The sequence below is a fragment of the Narcine bancroftii genome, chromosome 8 (genome assembly GCF_036971445.1).
Source record: "Narcine bancroftii isolate sNarBan1 chromosome 8, sNarBan1.hap1, whole genome shotgun sequence".
NCBI lineage: Eukaryota > Metazoa > Chordata > Chondrichthyes > Torpediniformes > Narcinidae > Narcine > Narcine bancroftii.
In genome coordinates, this window is record NC_091476.1 from 132,780,657 (window position 1) to 132,803,056 (window position 22,400).

Here is a 22,400-nt window from a genome sequence, read left to right on the forward strand (position 1 = left end):
TTAACTGTCTCATTATTTGATGGCTTCCTGAGATGAATCGCCACTCCACTATGCTCCACATCACATTTTCAAAAATAAAATTAAACTGGTTCAGCTTTGGAACATAGAGAAACAGCACAATTAGTAATGGATCTTTAATATGTGAAAGCTGTGGGAGTATCTAGTCACTGGTTCATTAGCTAAGTTTAAAGACAAAATTACACTGAAGCCTATCTGTGACAGCATTTGGGACTCACTTCAGGTGATCTGCAATGCAAGGTTGTCTCCCAATATACTTTCATACAAGGATCATTAATCATGATCTGTTAACATGCTGCGTTAAATCCTCTGAGACACATTTAAGGAGAAATAATTAGAATGCAGACAGAGAAGTTAATTTACAATCACGGCTTCAAATTTAGAACATTTGAGTTCCAAGCCCAAAGAAAGATCTCTGATGGTCAGCAGTGCATCCATTCTTCAACCCTCCGTAATCCAAAAGGAGCAATTAGCACTCTTCCAAGGAGAGGAGTTTATTTTCTGTGAAAACAAGAGGTCTCAGTTGTGAAATCAACTTTCATCAGCATGTATAGTGTTTGAAAATACTATAACCCTAAATATCTTGGTGTATAAAAATATGCTCACTGTTGTTTCAAATAAGTGCCAATCATTAAGAAGGCCTGTTTATAAAAATTATTTTTATCATGCTTTTCAGAAATGACATGTGGATTCGTGTCCAACTAATTATTTATAATTATATTCACTGAATTTACACAGCAAGATCCCACAAAGGATAGAAATAAATATCATTGAGTACAGGAGTTGAGATATTATGGTAAAGTTGTACAACACATTGGTGAGGCCAACTTTGGATCAGCGAGGAGCTCTGCATACAGGCGGTGAACTGTTAGTGACACAGGTGAGGAATCCACACAGTCTATGGTCTGTTGCTGATGAGGTCAAAGGACCAACACCAGGCTGCGGGCAACTTGAAGCCAAAGGACCAACACCAGGCTGCGGGCAACTTGAAGCCAAAGGACCAACACCAGGCTGCGGGCAACTTGAAGCCAAAGGACCAACACCAGGCTGCGGGCAACCTGAAGCCAAAGGACCAACACCAGGCTGCGGGCAACTTGAAGCCAAAGGACCAACACCAGGCTGCGGGCAACTTGAAGCCAAAGGACCAACACCAGGCTGCAGGCTGCTGGAGACTGACTCATACGAACCAGGTATCAGAACCAGGATTCAAGAGGATGATGAGACCAAGCAGGGCTCCCAAAGCACCCAGGATGCCGAAGGCTTCCTCATTGTGTGGGAGGCTTGGATTTGGGTTTGGGTTGCTGGTTGTTTGAACTGAACTGGAGAGGCTGCAGGAGTGCTTGGGGTGAATCAACGGACACTTGGTGACTCGGGGGGGATTCTCTTTTGCTTCTCTTTCTCTAGCTGTAAGGGGTGCTGGGCAAAGCTAATGACAAATCTTTGTCTTCTTTATGGCCATTTTGAGTAATATTACATTTCTGTTTCATTACATGATAATAAATAGCTTAATATCTTTTATTTGCAGTTTTGGTTACCAAACTACAGGTTTGGTAAAATTGAAAGAGTGCAGAGATCAGAATCAGGTTTGTTGTCATGAACACGTCATGAAATTTGTCACTTTGCAGCAGCAGTATTGTGCAGAACAAGGCGCAAAAATTACTATAAATTCCAATTTTGTAAATACAAGATGTAAAAAAGATAATCAGTGCAAAAAAAAGAGGAAAGTGAGGTAATGTCCCTTGGTTCAATGTCTGTTCAGAAATCTGATGGCAGAGGGGAAGAAGCTGCTTTTGTAACAGTGACCGTGTGCCGTCAAGCTCCTGTACCTCCTTCCTGATAGTAGCAGTGAGAAAAGGGCATAACCTGGATGGTGAGGGTCCTTGATGATAGAACTTCTTGATTGCTACCAGGACTTGAGGAACTGAGTTACAGGGAAAGGCGAAACAGGTTGGAACTTTATTCCGTGGAGCATAGTAGAAAGAGGAGAGATTTGATAGAGATATGTAAAATTATGATGGGTATAGATAATAAATACAAGTCGATTTTTTCCACTGAGATTATATGAGATACAAACCAAAGGATATGGGTTAAGGTAAAAGGGGAAAATTTAGGGGGAACATTAGGGGGATCTTCTTCACACAGAGCAGAAGGAGTGTGGAATGAGCTGTCAAATGAAGTGGTGAATGCAAGCTTAATTTTAGCATTTAAGAAAAATGTGTGCAGATACTTGGATGGAAGGGATATGGACTCAGTGCAGATCAGTGGGGCTAGGAAAAATAATAGTTTCAAGATTATTTTATTGTTATGTAATAAAACAGAAAATATATTCCATGAAATTTCCTGAGTTTACCGTAAGGAAGATAAAGATTCACTATCAGCGGATTTGCCCAGCGCCCTTTACAGTCAGAAGGAGAAGCAAAAGAATGTCTTCCCAGAGTCGCTGAGAGTCTTTGGATTCACCTCCGGCACTCTCACAGCCTTTGCAGACAAACAGCCTGCAATCTAAACCATCGGCAACCTGAGCTCCAGAGGCCAACCTCTGGCACAATCAGGAAGCCCTCAGCTCCCTCTGCCCCCTGTAGCATCCCAATTCTGATAGCTGGTACCGCTTCAGCCAGTCTCGAGCCTGTCATCAGCAGTTTGCATCCTGGTGCGAGTCCCTTGACTGCAGTGACCAGTACCCCACAGTCTGCTTGGGTTCCTCACCTCAAGTCACCAACAGCCCATTGCCTGTGTGTTCTTCTGTCCCCGACCCCCTTACTGGCCCACTGTGGTCACCATTCTATGCTTCATCCCCTCTGCTTCTCCTTCTCAAACTGGGGGTCATCTTCCCTTTTTCTGGTGTCCTGCGTTTCTCCTTCTCAAACTGGGAGTCATCTTCCCTTTTTCTGGTGTCCTGCGTTTCTCCTTCTCAAACTGGGAGTCATCTTCCTATTTTCTGGTGTCCTGCGTTTCTCCTTCTCAAACTGGGAGTCATCTTCCCTTTTTCTGGTGTCCTGCGTTTCTTCTTCTCAAACTGGGAGTCATCTTCCTATTTTCTGGTGTCCTGCACCAGTCTTCCATTTCCTCAGAGTCTGTAACCCCTTGTGGCCACTGCCAATCATAGGTACCACCATCTTGGGCCCAGACCCCACAATTGCAGGCTTTTAAAATAAACCACTGTCGACTCCTCTAAAGCTGGTGCAGATTGAAGTAGTCCGACTCGGTGGTTGGAGCCCAAGGGGGACCATGATGTGTCTGCTCCCCGTTTTCCACAGATCTGCTTCAGTGGTACCGCTGCTATTACAGAAGCTCTGGCAGTGCTACTTTTTTTTGGCACAGACTAGAGGCCAAAGGCCTCGTTTTCTGTTCTGTAATGTTCTATGGTTCAAGGTGATCAGTGCACTCTGCTCCTCTCCGAATGGTGCCAAGAGATCTATAATGAGTCTGATGGACCTGGGTGGAGGGGTGGGGGGAGGGGGGGGGGGAGTGGTTTGGGAAGTGAATCACTCCTCCAAGGTTTCCAAAGACAATAGCAAAAAATACATAGGTATTGTTCATGGATAAGAATTAAACTGCACCCTTACTACATTCAACAACAATACAAAATGCTTTGGACTTTAAGGGCCTTCAAGCTTGATGTTTATGGCCTTCAATATATCATGGCTTAAGTTTAATAAAAATGATCAAAATGCATTTTAAATATTGATACGTTAGATCAGTATTAATTATTGAAGAGGTTTTTTATTTAACCAGGATTTAATTAAAAATTGGGGATCCAAGGGAGATGTAGGGGCTCAGTGGGTGCATGTATAGAATATATAATGCCTCCAGAAACTAATCACCACTTTGAAAATTATTAATCAAGAAATAACGTTGTGTGGTCTCATGGTTTGTTTTAAAGCAATAGTTATAAATCCATTTAATAAGTATATCTTAAAATGAAGACATTAATTAAAATATTTTCTGCCTTTGCCTAGGTTTGTCTGGATCACATTTAGTATTTTTGCTAATGCGTGGAGCGAAGCTAAAGGACAAATGGGAAACTGTTCAATCTACATCACATTCACTCCAGAACCAAAGCCGCCCCAGCCTGGTATGCAGATGACACTTGCATTTGTTCACCTTCAGACACGGGGCTTCTAATCACATGTTTTTCACATAGAATTTTTTTTGTGCAAAAATTATTTCCTAACTTCCAGAGTGGGCGTTCACACGCGAATGACCAAAACTCAAATTCTCCATTTTCTTGCGTAAGTTTACACTGAATACCTGAAGTGTGGTAAGTAAAGAGGTGGGACCTGCAAATACGTGTGCTATTCATTAACCCATTGCTGTGGACCACCTGCAGTTCAGTTTAGACTGCAGGCAGTCCGCAATAATGTCTAGGGGTTCTGCAGGTAAAATTTCGGAATGGGAATGAGTCACTCAATACTGTTCTGATCTTTTTACACAGACTGCATTCTGGGAATTTAGGAATAATTTAGGAAATACATAATCTCACACTCAATATCCGCAAGGTGAAAATGCAACATGTCACCTTTGCTCAACACCAACCCTGGCAATTCAGGTTCGTGGTGAGACTTTTGAAAGCACAGATCACTCCGCATATCTTAGGAGGTACCTCTCAACACAGGCTGATTTTGATGATGAGATTAACTGCTGCCTTCTGTATCCCAGCACAGCCCATGGTTACCAGATGAAAAAGTTGTTTGCATATCAAGATATCAAGCGTAGCATGTAAACCAAAATCTCCCCTCTTCTCTGCTTCCAAGACTTGAACCAGCTACATTCAATGCACAGGAGGAGTATCACTATGTTGCCTTTACAAGATCTTTCAAATCCACTAGTAGGATAAGCAAGAGGCAATGTAAGAAGAAAGGAACTTCTTGTGAAATGGACCTCTGGAACCAGCTCTTGCCGATTTGAAGTGCATCCATTGTTTTTGCAAAGTTTCTTCAATCTGGTTGTTAAAACAGCTATTTAACAAACATTTAAGAAGCAGTTCAATTACCAAGGAGGTTTGATTATATTCCAGATGTTTGTTAATGGGACTCCGTACAGAGGCCAGCATGGATGTGGTTTGCCATAAGATCTGTTTCTGTAGATCTATGATATCAGTCAGGATCTGACCTGTATATGTTAATAGTCTTGCAATGCAAAGATTGGTGAGATCATTGAGGCATTTACATTAAATTAAACTTTTATTTACAATTCAGCAGAAGTCGCTACGGCCATTTAAACCCAGGCCACCCAATTTCAGCCAAATTAACTTACCATCCTGTATGTCTTGAAAAGTGGGATAAAAACAAAAGCACATGGAGGAAACACACACAAACACAGGAAGAAAATACAAACTCCTCACAGACAATGCCGGATTCAAACTGTGGTCACTGGCTCTGTAGTAGTGTTGCTGGGAATCCCTTTTTAAATGTATGGACTACTTTTGCTCCATTGGAACAATGTTCCAATGTGTATTAATAGGGAATAAATCCACTAATCACATTGAAAATAGCATTACTTCAATATCTCTGGGTATAGGGCTGGAAAAGATTTTTTTTGTCATTAAGCAATCAAATATGAAGCTGTTTTGATCACACCACTGATTTAAATCAAAGCATTACATAAGGGTCATTTTCTGTATGAAAGACATTGATAGTAAACCATTCACGTATTTCAATTGGCAAAACAAATTTGCTTTCTTCTTTCCACGGCAAGACTCTAAAGGTTTTCTGCTCCTTCAAAGAAAAAGTTCTCCCTCACTATTCAAAGACCCTTCACTACTGATGCTGACTCAATGAAGATTTTGTATTTGTTTTTGCCATTCACCAGATTTAGTCTCAGTGGACTAGAAAGCTGCAGATGATGGAATCTTGGGTGAAATATGAGATGTTTTGACAAGCCATTTCTCTCCATGGATGCTGCCTGACCAGTTGAAACCCTCCAACTCCTCTTTGTTCACTCGCACCTCACCAGGCTTCTGAGTGTGAAGGGAAAGGAAGGTGAAAGATACCCTCATAATGGTTGACCTTAAACCAGGTATAAAGGGAATATCTTGTCATGAAAATAACCCATTGATGATCCTAAAGCACATTCCAGATTCCAGCTTTTTCCGTACAATTATCGTTAGATTAACGGATCAGAAATTCTTGTTTTCTTTCTCTCTCCTTCCTTAAACAGTGGAATCACATCTGCTACTGTCAGAAAAACAGGAACAAAACTCCAGAATATCTGGATGTTGGAATAGAATATTCTTATCAAACTATTTCCACCAGCTAACCCTTCCAAAGCACTGGGACATCATCTATCAGCCTTCAAGTTCACTAACTTCTCAAATATTACTTTTTAACTATACCCTTCTGTTCATCATTTTCTTTTGGCCATTGGATCATTAGATCTGCAGGAATTGTTTTGACTTCTTCCATGAAGACAGAAATTGAGTTGCTACTCAATCTGATTATTCTGTCCATGTTCTAAAAGTTGGTCGGGTCTCCATTCCAAATGGGCTTCAACTTTAGCAGGTTTAGTTTACTCTGCTTTGGGAATCTGAGATTAGATTTATTTTTCCCCTATATTTTAGTAGATAATTTGTGAAATCACAGATCAACAAAACACAGCTAGTTAATTTCTCACCAATTTGTGTTTATTGGGAAATTCAAAGAGAAGTGAAGAGATTATATATCCTGGGGGAAGTTGTTTAACCATCATGAGAATGTGTTCGGTGATTAAGCTGTGTCATATTAAGTCGTGTACTAACTGGGGAAAGGCTGCAACATAAGAACATTAAAACATAAGTAAGAGAACAGGAGTAAGCCCATTCGATGTGATCATGGCTGATCTGATGATAGGCTCATCTTCATCTACTTGCCTTTTCCCCATATAATTTAATTCCCCAACTAAGTAAAACCTTGTCTTAAATATATTTATTGAGGTTGCCTCCGTTGTTTCAAGGGGCAATGAATTCCATAGATTTATTACCCTCTGGGAAAGGCAGTTCCTCCTCATCTCTGTCCTAAACCTACTACCCTGAATCTTGAGGCTATGTCTCCTTGTTCTGGTCTCTCCTACCAGTGTAAACAACTTACCTACATCTTATCCATGCTTTTCATAATTTTATATGTTTATATATGATCCCCTTTTCATTCTTCTGAATTCCAACGAGTACAGAAGACTCCATCTTTCCTCATAGACTAAACTCTTCATCCCTGAAATCAATAAGATGAACCTCCTCTGGATTGCCTTCAAAGCCAGTAGGTTTTTCCCTCCTTCATTACACTTGACAAAGAAAATTTTGCTCCCTGAACACTTATGGGTTTATTTTTTATTTTTTTTTTATTTTTTGTTGCTGTCACGAAAATCACTTTAACATTTTCCTAACTGAATTTGGAGTATGGTAAATGAGGAAATAGGTACACAGGGGAAAATTTCAGGTAAGACACCTTTGTATCAGAATAAGCTTTTTCCTTTTACTCTTAATAATCAACTTTTGAAAATATGGGATCAGAAAGGAATTAAGATTGTACAAAATATCTGTGAAGCTGCTCATTTTATTTCTTTTCAAAGAATGAATGAAAAATATGAAATACCACAAAGTACCCTTTTTTGTTATAACCAAGTAAGATCTTCATTATTGGATCATTTTGGACATCCTTTAAAGTTACCAAGACAGTCAAAATTTGAGATTCTACTTATGGAAGGTGGGAAGAAAAAATTTGAATCTGAAATGTATTTATTATTACAGAATAAAATGCCTAAATTAGATTTGCATAAATCGAGATTAAAGTTGGAAAAAGATTTGGGAATAGCAATTGATCAGAAACTTTGAATAAATTTATGTAAAGATAGTATGACTAAGATTGTCAATGTGAGATATAGATTATTTCATAATAATTTTATATATCAGTTAAATTTAACTCCAGAAAAATTAAAGAGATATAATTTAACTTCAGATGTATGTTTTAGGTGTCATAAAGAACTAGGTTCTTTTTTAACATTCTACTTGGTCATGTGACACTATTAAACCTTTTTGGCTATGACTTAAGGAGGTTTCAGAGATTAGCCTTGGCTGTAGCGAGAAAATGTATAGCGATTACATGGGAAAAATTAGATTGATTTAAGTTTGAAATGATTGCATATGGAATTGAGATCATGCATTTCATTGGAAATGATAACATATAATTTACGTGATAATTATCTTTTTTATTGGAAAATTTGGAGCCCTTACTTGGATTATATGGGTTTAACTTTCTTTGCCACATTGTGGTGGTGTTACTCTATTCCGTGACATTTAATTATGTTATTGATGGGTCTATATCCTTTTGTTCTTTCTTCCTTCTTTAGAGTTGGGGGTAGTAGGGAGAGGGAGGGAGTGAAGGAGGGGGATTTGTTATAGACCACATTGATTTTTGTATATGAATTATCATATTTGAATATATTTGAAAGTAATGTGGATTAAACTTTTAAATAAAGTAATCAAGAAAAAAGTTCCTATCATGTACCTTTTTTTAGATATAAACTATTTTTGTGATTTCCTGTCATCTCCATTCTTTAGTGTTCACTACAACATTGCACCACCCTCTGCGAGAAGCTCTGACATTTTTCAGTTTAATCTAGAAATCGTAAAAAGGTAGTTAAATGGGCAAAAGAATAAGTGATAGATTTGTCAGACTGGAAACAAAGGTATACTCGTTTGGATATCGATAGCACATTCCCTTTCCCTGAAGGACACTACAGAATTACATTTCTTTCTTTGGCTTGGCTTCGCGGACGAAGATTTATGGAGGGGGAAAAAGTCCACGTCAGCTGCAGGCTCGTTTGTGGCTGACAAGTCCGATGCGGGACAGGCAGACACGGTTGCAGCGGCTGCAGAGGAAAATTGGTTGGTTGGGGTTGGGTGTTGGGTTTTTCCTCCTTTGCCTTTTGTCAGTGAGGTGGGCTCTGCGGTCTTCTTCAAAGGAGGTTGCTGCCCGCCAAACTGTGAGGCGCCAAGATGCACGGTTTGAGGCGATATCAGCCCACTGGCGGTGGTCAATGTGGCAGGCACCAAGAGATTTCTTTAGGCAGTCCTTGCACCTTTTCTTTGGTGCACCTCTGTCACGGTGGCCAGTGGAGAGCTCGCCATATAACACGATCTTGGGAAGGCGATGGTCCTCCATTCTGGAGACGTGACCCATCCAGCGCAGCTGGATCTTCAGCAGTGTGGACTCGATGCTGTCGACCTCTGCCATCTCGAGTACTTCGACGTTAGAGATGAAAGCGCTCCAGTGGATGTTGAGGATGGAGCGGAGACAACGCTGGTGGAAGCGTTCTAGGAGCCGTAGGTTTACTGCATTAGTAAATCACACAAATTCCAAATAAGTGCTAAATATCCCATTTCCCATAGTTAGCTATCATATTTGATGATACTTCTTCACAAATTAATGACCTGAAATATTTAATGAGCTCATGCAAAGCAATCCCAATTTTAATAATATTGCTTTACTATTAAAATAAATGGTCACTCCTCCAGAATAAAATGAAAGGAATTTGATACAAATAATTCACAGTTAATGTACTAATATTTAAAAAGCTCAATTTCAGGCTAATGGATGTATAGTTCAGAGGAAAACTATTGCCAGAGGGAAACCTGATCATTTCCAACTATTGCACATTTTATGGGTGATTTATTTTCATTAATATATGAATAAATATATTTATTTTTATTTTTAAATTATCTGGTACTAATATTCTGATATGTTCACACTGAATAAATTTGATGGGACAGTCTTGCTCCGGTCTGCTAAGATTTCCCCTCTCAAAGCTTGCATGAATCACCTTCTAAGGTGAAAGGTTTAAGTGAATGCAATGGTATGTGAATATTTTGGTAAATAAAAATTGAAACTTGTCTCCTATGTCCATATGAACCAATTTTATTTTCTCAGGAGAACTGGCTCCATTCTTTTATTCTGACCTCAAAAATCGCAAAAACATTTACAAAGCAGAGTTAAGAATGAAGAGGTTAAGATGGAGTTGGTGCTGTGTAACTTTATAGTTTAATGATTTCATATTACATGGCAGAATATGTGAGCTGTAATAAACCAAGGCCATATAAATACGATCAGTGACAATGAAAAATTAGTTGGAAAAATGTGTACCATAATATCCAAGCATGAGTTGATGCTGAGGCAGCAATGGACCCCCTCCCTCTCTCTCAATCTACGCAGAGCACAGTCTCCTGTGAAGTTGCTGGGTTCATGGCAGGAGTAGGGACAAAGCCAATGAATATGTCCAAGGCAGTCAAGCACAACTGAGCAAATCGGAGCATTGAAATCGAATTGAAAAAGCATAAAATGAAAGTTAAATTGACAATATTTATAAGATGAATTGAAAATCAGCGAGACATGTAATGCCAGACGGAGTTTTGTCAACAAACATTTGAATGTGAGCCACAGCACAGTTATAGGCATGAGATGTTGTGAATAATTCATGAATTGGTTCTGCTTGTCTCTAAAAGTCTACTTGGGTTTGCTGGAGCGATTGGTGTTAGTTCATCCAACACTATGGCTCTCAACTTCAAACTCCCTAAGAAGAAGAACAAAACATGGTCGTGGGCTGCGCATGAGAATATTGAACAAGATTAGTTAATTTACTCTGGGCATCATGCAATACTTTGTCTCAAAACCAGAGAGGAGGATGGATCAAGCAATCACACTCTTGCTGCATGCTGGTTTGTTGTTTTTATTCAGAAATATTATTTTTGTCAGGCTAGACAGTAAAACTACAAGATGTAGGTTTACATCGTACTCAATGGCACAGTTCCACAGGACTCATCCCCCAAGATTGGTGTTTATTTTGAAATGTTGACTCTGAACCTCACTTCACAGATTCTGCCTGACTGGGCACTTTCAGTATGTTGTTTTAATTTCCATCATATAACCAACCCACTAAACTAAACTTTTTCTTCTGCCCTCCTGGTGCCCACTACATGCAAGCAGCACTGCAAATACTCTGACAAGACATGTCAAGTAGGAAAATGTACCTCCAGGAAGGCAGGGACAACAGGCATGTGGAGACAACACCCCTGTAGGTTACCCTCTAATTCATGTTCAAATTTAAGGTTCCTTTTCCTTGTCATGTGATAAGACATAAAAATGCAACATCCATTATACATTTCAACTTTTGTCTGCTGTAAGGTAAACAAAGAGTTACAATGAATATTCCCAGGTGTCCCTAGCAATAGGAGAAAGAGAAGCAAAAGGGAGCCCCTTAAGAGGCACTGAGCATCCATGGATTTGCCTCGAGCGCTCCCGCAGCCTCTGTAGCCGCATAGACTCCTGTTCGATCCATTGGCAACCTGAGCTCCAGATCCAAACCTCCACTACATAGGAAGCCTTTAATGCCCAAGGTCTGTTGGAAGCCCCTTTTACCCTCAGCACCTTCTTGAATCTCCACAGCCTGATACCTCTCATGGTCTGCTGCCCAGTACAGGTGATGCCATCTTGAGTACAGACCTCCAAGGTTTCAGGACGTCACAAAAGGAATACTGTCAACTCCTTTAACAGCCATTTAAAGCCTGTACAAAGCCATTGACATCAGAAAGGGACAGCAGGACTCCGTGGAGCAGCACTCTGTCTCTGCTCCCTGCTCTCCTGGGTCCACACCAGTATCAGCGCTGCTTTTTTTTTAATATCACCATTCTTGCACATTGTTGGCTCTATCTATATGCTGGAACCTTGTCCAAATGCATTGTGACTGTACTTATAACAGAGGCACTACAGCAAAACAATGTGGCTCACCACGACCTTCTCAGTACAGTTGGAGATGGCCAATAAAAGTCCATTCATTATGCACACAGATGGAGGAACTCCATGGGTCAGGAAGCATCTATGGATGAAATACTCAGTCAACATTTTGGGTTGGGAGCCTTTTTTTAGACTCTTTCCCTCATCTCAAAATTTTTCTTTCCCTCAGTCTCAAGAAAGGTTCTCAATCCAAAATGTTGACTGGCCATTTCTCTCCATGAATGCTGTCTGACCTGCTGAGTCTTGTTCTATTGTGACCTTCCCGGTGAAGGTGCAGTCACCTTGCTTTTTGATGAGTTGTTTCAGTGAATGGGCCTAGAAACCAGAGATCTGGCCTTAAAAGTTGACATTTTTTTTCCTCCCACTAATAGGCTCAACCAGCTTAGTTCCTCTAGCAGATTGAGTTTTGCTCTTGATTCCAAGCATTAGCTGGGATTTCTCTCCACTGATGCAGCCTGACCTGGTGAATGTGGCCAGCTCCCTCATAGATCGAGATTCCAGCCTCTTGTGTTCCACTGACTCGTTCCTCATCTGACCATATGTTACAAAGCTTCTTCCTCCTCCACTGGCAACAGAAGCTGGGTGTTGTATGCACAGGGGAAAAAATTACAAAGCTGTAATTTTCTTCTTTGGCTTGGCTTCGCGGACGAAGATTTATGGAGGGGGTAAAAAGTCCACGTCAGCTGCAGGCTCGTTTGTGGCTGACAAGTCCGATGCGGGACAGGCAGACACGATTGCAGCGGTTGCAGGGGAAAATTGGTGGGTTGGGGTTGGGTGTTGGGTTTTTCCTCCTTTGCCTTTTGTCAGTGAGGTGGGCTCTGCGGTCTTCTTCAAAGGAGGCTGCTGCCCGCCAAACTGTGAGGCGCCAAGATGCACGGTTTGAGGCGTTATCAGCCCACTGGCGGTGGTCAATGTGGCAGGCACCAAGAGATTTCTTTAGGCAGTCCTTGTACCTTTTCTTTGGTGCACCTCTGTCACGGTGGCCAGTGGAGAGCTCGCCATATAACACGAGCTGTAATTATTGCCTGGTAATTAACATAGGTTCTTGGAACATGGTACTTGACATCTGGATGTGGCACTGCTGTGGACTGGCTCGTCCTCTGATTCTGAGTGATGGTGATTGGGAACCAAATTCAGCAAATTGTTATTTCATCAAATTCAGAACATGAGTAAAATGCCGCTCAGTGAGACAGTCAAGGGAGTTGCCCAAGGCATCACACTGACACTGCATCTCCTGGCCTCATTAAAGGTAATGCATATGGACCACAGCCTTTGGCAGTTATCTTTCACTCCACTCTATTGTCTTGCTAATACAGGAGTCCCTTTATCTTTCTTTGCTGTGGAGATATTTGTTCATTTATTTGTCCACATCTACTGGCAACACCAGCACGATTGTCCATGCCGATACTGAAGGATAGGTCGAGGCAACAACATTTGTATGCCAGATACAAACCATACTAGATCATCCATTTAAAGAGAGATTCAGCACAGAAACAGTCCCTTTGGTGCACCATTCATACTGACCACCAACCATCCACACTCTTAACCCCACCTATACCCATCACTTCCCCCCATGATTCTACCCCTCATCTGTGAGCTGATGAAGCTGCAAGTGGAGCTGCTCATCACACACCTGAGTGGGGGTCTGTCGATGGTGGACTGATACTGCTTTAAAAATACAGGCCCTTGCTAAGTCTTTCTGCGCCAGTATAAAATCTCCCACCGACTCCCCTGCTTGCTGTGACCTGGTCATAAGCCGGTGCCTAGAGTGTAGCTCACTGTGCCCTCTGTTATAGTACCCCTGTAGGGTGTTCATTGCCACTTGGTATGATATAGCGTCTTGTATAAGAGAGCGATCCACCAGCTCAGCCTATAGTAGCATTAGCATCTCCTCTTCTGACGCTCCTTCAAACCCCACGTAATTTAAAAAACTTCTGCCATTGGCCAAAGTGCGTGCTTTTCCCAGGAGTTCTGGGGTCCAGCTCCAGCCTGTTGGGCCTCAGCACTTGGCTAAACCTGAGCCTCTGATTCGGTGTCTGGGGGGGGTGCGTACCGAGCCTAATCCTGCGGAAGGATCGGGGATAGTTGGGGGTGTCTCAGGGGTAGTAATCCATCCCCACAGTCCTGACGATAAATCGTGATCAGGAGGATGACTTGCTGTTTGCTCTCCACTCACGCTTGACACGATCCTTGGTTATAAACCAGGAACCCATTGGGTTGCATGGCTGGTCCTGGTTCCCGGTGAATTCGCTAACAGGCAGGGCCCTTGGCCTTTCTTTACCTGTTCTGGAATATTTCTCTCTCTCTCATAGCCCACTACGACCAGTGGGCGAGTCCCTCTCTCTCCCGCGATTTCGATCCCGCATCACTCCGACCTTTCTGTCCGGTCCGTACTTGGTGGCACGTGTGCGGGATCCATCCACATTTCTAGGTCCCTGAGCCGGGCCTCAGCAGAGTTGGGAGCCTGGGTGAGGGCAAAAGCAACATCCACTCTGGATATATATTAGCCTATTAAATTGATGGCGACTAGCATCAACCACACGAGACAGAGTGCAAGTAAAATGCTAGTTTATACAGCTAGGCTGAAGGAGAATGAGCTGCAACCAGTTTATATAGACAAGGTCACCAGGTGGTGGCCCCTGGTGATCTAGTGGTGTAATTACATACCACCACACTTTCATACCAAGCAGAGCTTTAATTTCTTATTAAACCACTATAAGCATGAAGGTTATCTCACCAAGACAAATACTGGACAATATGCTTGTATCAAATTCTCGTGTGATACAATTATCAGCTTTAATGGGGATTGTAAACACCAATAAACTGAAAACATCCAGCATACTGACAAATTCAGGGACTGCTTACTTTTGAGTTACATGCCTAATGCCTCCATGAAAAGCTGAACAATCTGGAAAAGGAAAAGCATCTCTAATGACTCAGGACACCCTAATGTGCTGCATTGGAATTCATTGCATGTGCATTCTTAAAGAACAAAAAGCACCAACCAATATGAATATCGCTGGATCCTGTAATCAATTCCAAATATCTGTTTCAGCAACCTGCTTTTTAATTATACCTTGAAGAAGGGCTCATGCCTGAAACGTTGGTTATCTGTCTTTACCTCCTGTGGATGCTGCAAGAGGTGCTGAGTTCCTCCAGCATTTCTGTGATCTTACTCACTGTTTCTAGAGAGTCAGTTGAAGGATAAACAATTGCACCCGACGCTGGAAAGAATTTGCCTGCTTTTTCTCCCCAGACCCCAAAATGTGGCATCTTAAAGTCTGATCTGAAATCTACACCTCTAATGTGGAATACTTCACCCAGGTTGGCATCTCAGCATATCCAGCTTGTTTTGGGAAACAGGGAAAATGCTTCAGGGTCTCAATACCTTTCATTGGGGTCCATATTTGAAGCATCTGAAAAATGTGGTGTATGGATTCTTCCAGATATTTTTCTGGGTCAGACTTAAACCCACAACCTCAAGATCAGATATCAATGAATTGCTCACTGGATGATGGCAGATGTTGTAACAAACCTTATAGCGTACCAACCTCATCGATCTGTAAAATACATCCCATCACAAAAGATATGGAAAGAGGTTCATCACTGTTAACAAGGCATAGAACCATAGAACACTACAGCTTAGAAATGGCCTTTTGGCCCTTCTACTCCATGCCGAACTATTATTCTGCTCAGTCCCACTGACCTGGACCCAAACTATACCCTCCATACACCTCCCATCAATGTACCTGTCCATATTTTTTGTGTCAAAATTGAGCCCGCATTTACCACATCTCTCCCACCATTCTCTGCATGAAGATGTTCCCCCGAATGTTCCATTTAAACTTTTCCTCTTTCACTCTTAATTCACGTCCTCTGCATTTTATCTCTCCTAACCTCAGAGAAAAAGCCTCCTTGTATTTATTCAATCTATACACATATTTTGCATACCTCAATAATAAAGTCCTAACCTGTTTAACCTTTCCCTGTAACTTAATTCTTCAAGTCCCAACAACAAGTCTCTGGACCTGGTGTTACTGTAACTTTTTAAGTATGGCACCGTGCGTAATTTTAATTGGAAAAACTGGATGGAATACCATTGTGGGACATTGTTGCAATGTGGAAATTGCCAAGCAATAACAAAACCTTTGGGAAGAAGCTATGAAGCTATGCAACCTCGACTACTGTGGGGACTGAACCTCTGCTGGGGGGATGAGGCCTCCAGTCTTCGGTGTCCCTTGTTGCCAGTGGCCGAGGTGGGGACGTCGTGGTGTGTTCTGCGGAGGGTATGTCATCGTGTCCAGAGCGCCTGTATCGTGTGCCTGCTTCAGGGGTTCTGGAGGTTCTGGAGGTTCCTGTGACCTCAAGGCATTCCTCTGCTTCAGTTTTCTTCTACATCTCAAAGATGTACAGGTTGGTTGATTAATTTCCCACTGTAGTTACACCAAATAATGGTGAAAGGTGGAATCTGGGAGCAGTTGAGAATGTGGAGAGAATATTTAATGCTGCTGCTCGGTAGTCCATGAGAATTGGGGGCTACCAGTGAGCTGGGGGCCTGTTTCCATGCTGTATGATCTCAAAGACAATATAAAACTCATGACACATTTCTCTGAGCACCATTCTTGTCCACCACATACCCCCCTACCCATGCCCACTCTATCACAACATGCTCTCTCCAGCTCCTCACTTTCTATGTCAGAAACACTCCTGCATATTTTTGTGAATACTCCATTGAATAATCTGGGGAATACTCTGGTGAATACTCCATTGAATCCTCTGGGGAATACCATAATAACTACCCTTGTGAGTTCCTTGATGAACTGAATATCATGTTTAATTTTGTCATTCACAGCATGAGGGTAATGATGGAAAGGTCAGAGCTTGGAAGGTTGGTGAAAACTGCTGTGGAGTAGGGGTGTTCCCACAGTGCTTCAGCACGATGAAGGAACCATGATAGCGTTCCCAGTTAAGATGGTAGATAGTTTTGGAAACAGAGAGGGAGACACACACAAGGTCATAAGATATAGGAGCATAAGTAGGGCATTCACCCCTTTGAGTCTATTCCTTCATTCCATCATGAATAGATTCATTCCCATACTCAGCCCCTCTCCCTGCCTTCTCCCCATAACACTATTTAGATACCTATCAAACTCTCCAAATACAGTCAAGGACCTACCATCCACAGCCACCTGTGGTAGAAAATTCCAGAGGTTCCCCAATCTCTCTCTAAAAAAAATTCCTCCATATCTCTGCTTTAACTGGGTTTCCTTCAATCCCAAATTTGTGCCCTTTTATCCTAGATGCCTCTACCATGGGAAACCACTTTTCCACATCTATCCTGTTTAAGCCATTCAACATTCAAATTACTTCTATGAGGTCCTCGTCATTCTTCTGAGCTCCAAAGTTTACAGACCAAGAGCCGTCAAACGTTCTTCATATCCTAATCCCTTAATTCCAGGAATGTTCCAATGTGCCTAATATCTTTGTTCCAAGAGGTTGTGTGTTTAGGATGTGCTAGTGGAGTGGCCTTGGTGAGTAGCTGCAATGCATTGTATGGATGGTAGGTATCATACCCCTTCTTTAAGTGGTAGAGAGAATGAATGCTCAGGTTATGGATGGGATACAAGTCAAATGAGCTGCTTTCTGCTGTTCCTGTTAACATTCTCAGCTGTTCTTGGATATGCACTCATCAAATAAACATGCTTAATCTTGTGCTCCAGGATATAGACACCAGCAGATTCAACAGTTGTAATTCTACTCCACATGAAGCCATGCGTGTGAGACTTTCCTGTTGGAGATTACCAATTTCTGCTGTGTGTGGCTGGTCCCTTGGCCATTTTCTCCCACATGTGGTATATCCCATGCTTATTTTCTGCCATATATAGTATGCTCAATGGCCATTTTCTGCCCTGTGTGGTACCCTGTGGCCATTTTCTGCCCTGTGTGACACATGCCTCATCAAGCAGCAACATATGATATGATGTTCCTTGGAGGGAAGTGCTTCACCATGTTCCTCTTGCCCTGTTGACTTTCTTAAACTATGTTGGAAATCCCAAACCCTTAATAAACATCATTTAATAATAGGGATTAACCAGTGAAACTTTGCAGAAATTTCTGGACCTTTCTTACAGGATGCAGTACCAGCGAGCGACTGGGAGTGAGCTACTCACACTGATCATTGAACAATAAAAATGTGTGTGTGGTTCCCTGCAGGAAATCCTGCTCCCAAACTTGATTGATTTCTCATGGCTAATGAGATTAATAGTGGAAGGAGTGGGGCAGTGGCAAAAAGAGCCCAGAATAAGCCTTCCCAATAAAAGCAGTGGCAACTACCCTGAGGTGTACACGTAGACTAAAGGCAAGTAGGACTTTCCCTCTGAGGTGAAGGGGGAGCTTCATGCAGAGTGGTGAGAGTGTGGAATGAGCTTCTAGCTTCTAGCTGAAATGGTGAATGCAGGTTCAATTTTGACATTTAAGAAAAAAAATGGACAGGTACATGGATGGGAAGGGTGCAAAGAGATATGGCTCAAGTGCAAGTTATTGGGACTGGGCAGAATAATAGTTTGTCACAGACTATAAGATCAGAGACCAGAAGATATAGGAGCAGAACTCAGCTATTCAACCCATCGAGTCTGCCCTGCCATTTAATCTTGAACTGATCCATTTTCCCACTCAGCCCCACTGCCCAGCCTTCTCCCCATAACGTTGGATGTCCTGGCTAATCAAGTATTAGATGGGCTGAAAGTTCTTTTTTTGTTCTTTTCTAGTGTTTTATGGTCTATCTAGAACTTTCTAACCAGACAAATACTCAAAACCATTCAAATCATGATAAATCTACACTAAAATAAGGCAATAAAATATTAAAATATTTTGATGACCTTTGTTAAAAATATAATAAATTGAAAATACAGTATACATTTTTTAGAACTAAAATTGTAATCTGCTGCAGCAAATCCATTGAAAACATGGAGAAGTCATTCCTCCATTTAGATTATGTGCCGATACCTCACAATAAGCCTAAACTCCAGTGATGAAACCTGTTCACAGACACATAACCAAGGGCAGGTGGTGTGATCACTGGGCTCCTGATTTACATGGTTTGTAGAGGTAATGGCTGACAAAATTTGGATCATTCTGCGACAGATTATGTTGTGTTTGTATTGTATATAGATATGTTTTTGGGAGATAAATTGGGGCAGGTTTTTTTAAATGTAGATCACATACAAACACTTAAAATTAGATCTCATTTAAAATACTGGAGCTCTGCTCAAGCCAGACAGGGCAGCTCATGGGGTCCTTTGCAAAATATTTGGGGAGTGCCCAAGAGACCACTAATGGATTGTTGTTTTGAAAAGCAACAGATTAAAGAGATCGGAGGAGTAGTTTGGAGTCTCAGGCTGTCTGGAGTGAAGCTTGCTGTTCTAAGAGGGCCATGTTGTTTTGCAAGCAGAGAGAGTCAAACAGGCTTTTTCTCTAAATGTGAGAGAGAGAGGGAGAGAATTCCATTTGGCAGTGCTACAGTCAGTAGCAATAGCTGGGTCTGGAACAGGACAAGCTGTAAAGCCTGTGGAAACCCCCATTTTGAAGATGGGTTGTTAGTGTTTAGTTCACCCTTGTGGACCATACAAGAGGAGATGACTGGCTGCCTAATGTTTCACTTGAAGTAAGAGAAAAAAAAATGAACTCTGTGGTGACCTGAAAGAAAGAGGTTATCATGTGGAAAACCCTGATGGGGCAAGTTTCTTCAGCAAAACACTGATGTGGCATATTTAAAAAAAAATAAGTTGTGGGTGTCCAGCGAACAACATATCTCTCTCCAAAAACCAACAAGAACCTTGCTGAGTGATAACCATTTACCTTTCAAGCACCAAAGCCTGGTGAAATTCATAAATGTTAAATTCTGTGCACAGTATAAGAATTACCACCAACCAGTAAACTTGGAGGAATGAGAAGTGAGATTGGACTGTGAATCAAAGAACTTTTCTGAACTTATATACACATTACATACACGTGCGCTTAGAATTAGATGGGGGTTAAGTTAAGATTGATCCTGTTTTCATGTTTAAAAGCAACTTTTGTTTAAGTAACCATTTATCGGTGAATATCTATTGCTGCTGGATTTTGGGCTCCTTTAAGATCATAACGGTTCTCTTTGATCAACATCCTTTCAGAAATGTTAACTCTGTTTCATTTTCTGCAGATGCTCTCTGGCTACTGAATGTATCCAGAAGTTTCTGTTTTATTTCATATTTGCAGAACCTACAGTGTTTTATTTTTACCTTGAATGAATATATTCAATCAGAGAATATCAGCTCAGTAAGTGATGTTCTCTGTGCATGAGATTCACTCTATTTAATTATTATCTAAATGTTGCATCCATTTCCCTTTGGCATCCCATATCAAAATAAAGATTGAGTAATCTGTTGTAGCATCATCTCAAACAAGAAAATAATAATCACTAGAACATGTCTGGTTTATATTCTCGGCAGGGATTTCAGGTTGAATGACTATGGCCAGTTTTGCTCTTGAGGGATAGGCTTGTCCATGGTGAACGTGAATGCATTGCTGATCTCCTAGCCAATCGCCCCAGGACAATGAACTGTTTAGGCAGATGGAATAAAAGCTCAAAGAAGAAAAAAATACATTATGCTGTTTGTCTTAAAAGCATCCAGCTCAAGACAAGCTAAAGCAACCTTCATATTTCCCATGACAATAGAGCTGTCAGATGCCCAGTAAATGTTATGGTTGGAAACCTGTTTTATTCTGTTAAATTTCAAATCTGCAATGATGTTGGGAGCTGGTGGACTGCTTGCTATCACACACTCATATATTTCCCTTACGCATTTCATTTCTCCAACATTATGACTTCAGATAATTTTCCGTGGGTTTTTAAAAGTTTAAGGGGTTTTTTTTTGTAAATTTATGCTTGGAGTAGAATGCATGGCCATTTTGGGAGTCAAACATCAACTCCGAGTACCTGAAGGGATGATGCAAATAAAAATCACAAAAGTTCAGCAACTAAACCTTTGCTTTATAAGAAAGTCCTGTGGCCCGACATCTCCCTGATCAAACACATGCAAATGATCACCAGCCACCCAATGCACAGGACAGGAAAAGACTCTAGAGAGTTGTTAACTCGGGCACAAAGTCTTCACTCCATCAAGGACATCTACAAGGAGTCTTAAGAAAATGGCCTCTATTCTAAAGGATTCCCACCACTCAGGCAATGCTTTGTTCACACTGCTCCCATCAGGACAGAGGTGCAAGAGCCCGAGGATGAACATCCAGTGGCACAAGGACAGCTTCTTTCCTTCTGCCATCATATTTCTGAATGGAAGTGAACCACAGGCACTACCTCACTTTCTCCTTTTTCCTTGCACTATTTATTTTTGAAATGCAATTTATAGCAAGATTTGCACGGTAATGATGCTGCAAAACAACAAATTTGTGACATGTTCATAACAATAAATTCTGATTCTGATATTCTTTCTTCCCCCAAATGAGCAAAGTGGCTGCTGTAGATACTCTACAGCTACTTTTCCAAGCTACCAATCCAGCATTTCCCAAACACAAAACCTCTCCCATCAAGAATGTCAAGGGAAACTGGTGCTGGGGAACTACCATCCTCGAAGTTGCTTTTCATCAAGACTTGAAATATTTCACCGTTCTTTCCTCATTTTGTTTCGAAATGCTGGTACAGCCTCTCCAATAGCATTGTGGGAGAACCTTAACCAAAAGAATGGCTGCAGTTCAACCTTCAGAAAGTAAGGATAAGCAATAAATGCTGGTCTTTCCAGATCATGAAATAAAGGCATTTCCACTGCCACACGTATTTTACAATGATGTCCAAAATTTGCACATTGGATTTGAGATTTGTTGTGGAAAACACATAGATGACTGTGCATCTCATCCCGGTCATTTGGAAATGATATTCTTCACTCTCATACTCCCTCTGATCTACCCCAAATATTGTTCTCATTCATAGGAATTATTAAATAATAACCTGAAACTATTATTCATTGCACCAGAATCATGTTCCATGTTAACTGGCTTCATCTCTTCAACCAATTCTTTCTACGAATGTCCCATCTCACTTTTCTCCCACTCTTTGCTCTGATTTTATTGGATTAATCCTGCTGTAGGGGAACCACATTTTTCTCTGAAAGAGAAACTCAGGGTTGTATGTGATGTCATGCATGTACTCTGATAAAAAATATTGAACTTTGAATGTTGAACTTTGATATTCTTTCTTCTTTCTTTGGCTTGGCTTTGCGGATGAAGATTTATGGAGGCTGCAGGCTCGTTTGTGGCTGACAAGTCCGATGCAGGACAGGCAGACATAGACGCAGTGGTTGGAAGGGAAAATTGGTTGGTTGGGGTTGGGTGTTGGGTTTTTCCTCCTTTGTCTTTTGTCAGTGAGGTGGGCTCTGCGGTCTTCTTCAAAGGAGGTTGCTGCCCGCCGAACTGTGAGGCACCAAGATGCACGGTTTGAGGCAAGATCAGCCCACTGGCGATGATCACTGTGGCAGGCACCAAGAGCTTTCTTTAGGCAGTCCTTGTACCTTTTCTTTGGTGCACCTCTGTCTCGGTGGCCAGAGGAGAGCTCACCATATAACACGATCT

The 22,400-nt window shown here is 41.5% G+C and overlaps 1 long non-coding RNA gene across 1 annotated transcript in view; it reads right to left on the minus strand.

Annotated features, from left to right (window-relative positions):
• Nucleotides 1-214: 214 nt before the first annotated feature.
• LOC138741850 (uncharacterized) overlaps nucleotides 215-22,400 on the minus strand; it is a 72,595-nt gene continuing 50,409 nt past the window's right edge. Inside the window, exon 4 of the long non-coding RNA XR_011343815.1 lies at nucleotides 215-519. This is a non-coding gene — a long non-coding RNA (uncharacterized lncRNA). The remainder of the gene's footprint in view (nucleotides 520-22,400) is intronic.